The sequence below is a fragment of the Triticum urartu genome, chromosome 7A (genome assembly GCF_056163025.1).
Source record: "Triticum urartu cultivar PI428250 chromosome 7A, HENAU_Tu73, whole genome shotgun sequence".
NCBI lineage: Eukaryota > Viridiplantae > Streptophyta > Magnoliopsida > Poales > Poaceae > Triticum > Triticum urartu.
The window spans coordinates 167,581,090-167,586,658 of NC_141879.1; the positions used below are offsets into that span (position 1 = coordinate 167,581,090).

General features: G+C 41.7%; 1 pseudogene; it reads right to left on the reverse strand.

Moving 5' to 3' along the window:
- Positions 1–2,818: 2,818 nt before the first annotated feature.
- LOC147958791 (purple acid phosphatase 2-like) lies at positions 2,819–4,394 on the reverse strand (annotated as a pseudogene).
- Positions 4,395–5,569: the final 1,175 nt, after the last annotated feature.

Below are 5,569 nucleotides of genomic sequence, written 5' to 3' on the forward strand. Positions count from 1 at the left end.
GAAAACTTGTTCCTTGAATCTGCCATCCTAAAGAGTAGAAAATGGAGAGAAGTCAGAAATGAGTAGAGAAGAGTGATCTATGGCTCATCTTAGTGGTCGTGTCCTACATTCAGTGTGCTCTGATACCATCTTGTAGCGACCCAACCTCAGACGGTCAAGTCTCTGTGCTTCAGTGTCATCCCTGGATCGGTAATGCTGACACAGACAGTACTCGAAGGATTTATAACAGAGTAGCAATCACACACACTTATTACATCGAATGTCTCAAAAGAGAACTTATTACAATAAATATGGCTTAAGGCCATCTAAATATGATAACAGCGGAAGGCTTGGAAGATAAAGTGAGTCCATCAACTCCAACGGCATAGCTGAGTGCATGACAAACGACCTATGGCACCTTACTCATCGTCTGAAAAGTCTGCAACATGATATGTTGCAGCCCGAAACGGGTCAGCACATGGAATATGGTGGCAAAATAACACAATAGAGCAATGAACAGATAAATGCTATCACTACATGCATATATGGCTGGTGGAGGCTCTATGGTTATATTGTTTTGCGAAAAGCCAATTTTTCCCTACAACAAAGGAATATATTTTATTTAACTATCATGGTAGTTGATACATCATTGAGTAGGTTCCTCCAACTCAATCCCCAACTAAAAATAATCATTAACATCCCAACAAATTAATTTAGAGTGATGAGATCAAATCAATCATTCAAGTACCAGATACTCAAGATGTCCATAACCGTGGACACGGCTAATCATGATTAGTTTGTACACTCTGCAGAGGTTTGCACACTTTTCCCCACAAGACTCGGTCTCCTCCATTGGATTTTTTCGCACTACATGGTGTTTGAGAAATGGATACCGAGACACAGTTTTTCAGAAGTATTAACTCTAACCCCGAGTAGACCGTATCAACCTACATCCCCTAAATCTGCTAGTCTACCACTGGAAGAGGTCATGCAACATACTCAACTATGCCAGAGCCCATAATGGCTTGTGGCTGCACACGGAAGTTTCTAGCATGAATAATGTTATGATCCATTTGATCCTGGGTGGAGGACCGTAGGATGATCACACGGGTACTCCGGGATATCCTAGGACAACACTGGATTCTCCAGGTGCCCACAAGCAATCCACCCAGATGTGTATTAAAGTTGCCACCTTAAGTTGAACCATTAATTAACAACGAGGAAAAATGCCCGTGCGTTGCACCGGGAGAAAAATACAAATCGAATGCTATGCGGACCTAATAAAGCAAAAAAGATAAATAATTTATTAGTAAACAAACCAAAACCTAGAAGTTGCTAGGGTATTTTCCAAACTTTGATTAACACTTCTCGTAGGCCCATATTTTGCATCTAAGAAACCGAACTTCGGTGCATACTACACTTCAAAGCCAACTGATCATCATAGGTAGTATATGTATCAGCGACAAAGGACAAATAATGCTATATAACAGGAAGAGAAATAATTGCAAACTAATTGTACATATAAAAAGAGCAAGAACACAAATATGATCATCTGAAATGAAGTTTGAATATAATAGCAGCAGACCAGAACTTTGTTCTCAAAGTGAGGTAAAAGTGCTAGTAAATGTAATTTCTTGAGACCACAATTGTAGTTCGCTTGCAGCACGCAACCAAATAAGCAAGCAGTAGGCAACCAAAAGTGCTCGTAACTAACAGGTGTAACACAGATAGAACTGGATTCTATGTCAGACTTTCAACAGGAACAGTTAATATCCATGACACGATAGACCAGTGAACTACATGTAGACCATAAAGGTGCCAACAACACAATAGACCAATGGGCTACATGAGCAAAATTATTTAATAGTCATCTATGTCACCTAGTACTATCTTATTAAGTAGAACATGCTAACATGTGAATTAATGGTTAAAAAAGTTACTCCTGAAAAAACACCTTACAAAGTTAGAGAGAGCACTAATTCTGAATGTTCTAAGATCAATGAAAAGACTTGCTCACATAGCGGTATGGACTATGCACTGACCATAGTTAGCAACGACAGAATAATTATTTGGAGTGTGGAATTTGCAAAGGATAGTGCCAATAGAGGAAAACAACTGAATAAAATAAAATTCCATTAGCAGATCTCCAGGTTTGGAATGGACCGAACTTATTTGGTGCAGGCTATATATAAATATAATAACACTACCATATATGTCTCACACGTCCATGGTTAGAATAGCAAGGAAAAACTTCAGATGAATTGTTTCCTGTGCATCAGTCTGGTGCCTTTTGGCCAGGCATCAAGAACCATGTAATTATAAACTACCATCTATCAGTTAGTACAATACCATTAGGAATATGCACTAAATTAGGAATTTAAATAAGCTAATATACCTATGCTGAAATCAACCCATACAACACTCATTCTATATTTTTCCCAGCTCACCCAAATCCTAAAATAAAATTGTATCTAGGCAAAAAGAAAGGAAACACCTAGCTGTGACTTCTTTATACGATTAAAGAAAATCTGTAGACATACATTTGTCACCTAGAGAATGAGTTTTCTCACCCAAAGCAATAGGAGTTGGCGTACCCATGTGTCACCCAAAGCAATAGGAGTCTTGCGACTCCACATGATGTAAATTAATTAGCAAACCATTATTCGAGCTTCTGCCGCACCGCCGCCCAACACGCTCAGTTCTGAGACCACATTTCCCTCATGCTCATATTCCTCGTGTGTGCGCACAAGTTTTGATTCAGTGGGTTGCAGCTGGCTAGAGTGTTGCTGCTCTGCAGGGACCATCTACTGCTGCAACTGCAGCACTTCATACTTGTATCTCAGTTAATTATGTACCCATCTACTACATATCTATACCTGCCAATGCAAGTTGTCTTCAGATTAGGAGTCAGAAGAACGTAACATACCGTATGCAGACTATGATGCCAGGACAATGATATAGGCTAAGGCTCTTTTGATGGAATAGCAGTAAGGTACTGATGTGCTACCAGAAGCCTTATAGGGTGTGGGATACCTGCTGTTGTATGGCTTGAATGGTTTTGTTTCGCCCTGCAAATATGTTGATATTCTTTTTAAGCAATATGAGTAATCAAATGAAACTCTAAATGGAGCACACTCTAATTCAATGAGCATTGAAATGTGTATAACATAGATCCACTGAATTGTTTTCTATTTGGTACTTCTACTTGAACTGTAAAAGCATCCGCTGAGACATAAGAAATGTGAATAAAGTATCAGAGACAACTATCCTTACAAGTTCAGGAGCAAAATATATCTCATGGTTTCCAGCTGTCCAGATCCAAGGCTGGTATGCGAGATTCCGCTGTACAAATCTTGCCCACATGTCTCACCTTGTATTATCAATTTATCATGATATGGGTAATTATCGGCATATGTCAGGTCCCGACGAAAAGCACTGCCTGGGCTTTTGAATTGGACTCATAATGAGCGAGTGTGACATCGGAGTCAAAACTCTGGCCGAGATCACCTAAACACAATAAATTCTCAGTAATATTACTCATAAACTATAATAGTAAAATTATGTTGGAATTCAGACATGACCATGCAAGTTATATTCTGAGCAAATTTGACAATACCTATTAGACCAAATGTATATGGAACATCTGGGCCACTTTTCGGAGGGGTCCTAAACCAAATCTTTTTCAGTGTCTCTTCAGTTCCAACATCATAGTAATACTTTGTGTTAAACTGCAAGAAAGGTCATAATTAAGCCTTGAATCAAGATTCCAGCCTTCATAAAACATAAGCATCAAATGTTTGACGTGTCGGTAACCTTCAGGTTCTTCATTGTACAATGATGAATGTATCCCGAGGTATATCTGTAGAACGTATACCGCGAATGATTTCACTTTGCAGAACAATTGAGATTATCTTTTGAAGTCTCGTAAAACACAATGCTTGATCCAGGTTCTGACTATTGTCACCCATGAGATTATCATGGATGTACTGTTGTGGTTGCCTTGTCTGATATGAACCTGTTAGAGCACCTAATCAATCAGTATGAGAGTGGAAGCCACAAGCAACACCATGATTGAGCTGTAGAAAAGGGTAGACACTGATCCTATAGCTCCCTCTTTGCTGATTGCTGATTTATGATTGTATTAGACCATGGAAGAAAAGCAACATGGTCAGACCTTTAGATCGTATGGCATGCGCCGAGGAGGCCAGCCATCCTTCTTCCACCGTTCTTCTTCTCCCTGAATCCCCGTTCTTATTTTTCCCTGAATCCTCTTCTGTTTCTCTTTTCTATACCAGGGAAAACCAAAGCCCCGCCATGGCCTTGGAGCCCCCCTGCCAGCCATGGAGGTCCGCCTTTGCCTGCAAGGACTTCGAACCGCCGCATCGGATCCCTCTGCTCGCGCGCCCGTCCGCCATCGCCCGGCTCCGGCGAGCTCCTGCCTAGGTCGCCAGATCCCTCGCTCCGGCCTTCCTCGTCGTTCCCCCGCCTCGCCACCCGCCTTCGAATCAGCCTCCCCAACCCCTGCAAGCTCCAGCCGCCGCCGCCGTGCTGCCCCCAACCGCTCGAGCCACCGCGTTGCCTTGATCAAGAAGGTGCACTCGAGCATAGTCAGCGTGTAGCCAATCATGCAGGGGTAGACGTGCCGGTGTGGTGGGCGGTTGCGGCGCACGGCGGCGCGTGAGGCAGGAGGTGGAGACGGTGATTGGGAGGCAGGGTCGTGCGAGGGCTGATTTTCTTTCTTTTTTCTCGGTTGTACCGTTTCGGGTTAACTTATTCCGACTACTGCGCGTGAACCCGACAGACTCAACCCGTGCTTTATTATTAGGTAGAGATCTCACATCTGTCATGGATCCACTCAAACCCAATCCACGTCTACGAGCATAGCATAGCAATATAGGCATAGCGTAGAAGTAACTCCCAAGGGTTTGATAATAAAAGGGGAATAGGTTCTACCTCATCATCTACTTCCCAAACCCACAAGTTAAGAGATCCTACTCATGCAATGTGTGAGGGTTGAAACTAATGCATAAAAACTGGGTAATAAAAGGGTATGATCAATGTGTTACTTGCCTTGCTTACGATCTGCAAAACATAGAGATTCGTAGTAGCACGCTTCACACTCCGGGTATTATATCGCAAACAAACAATAGCATACATAAGAACTCAAGCAAATATGCATGGGTAAAACTCAAATAAGAAGATCTAACCAGAAAGTTCAACTGAAGAACTCCGGTTTGCAAAAAGAATCAAATCAAACGGAGCAACGAAACTCAAACTACGAAAGAAACAAGATTCAATTACTAATCTAGACTAAAGTCAAATTTTACAGTACCAAAATCTTGTTCAAGTTGCTTAAACAGAAAGAGGGCTTCGAGACGAAGATCTAGGCGCTTGTTTCACCTGATTCGGATAAACGAGCGAAAAGATATACTAGAACGAAGATTAGGGCAGAAATCACGATCGAAAATAATCGCGGAAAAACCCTCGAAAAAGAAAACTGATGAACAGGCTAACGAACGAATGTTCGCTGTATGCGGCTAACGGATGAACAGCGTTCGTTAAAACGAACATACGGATGAACATCCGCTAT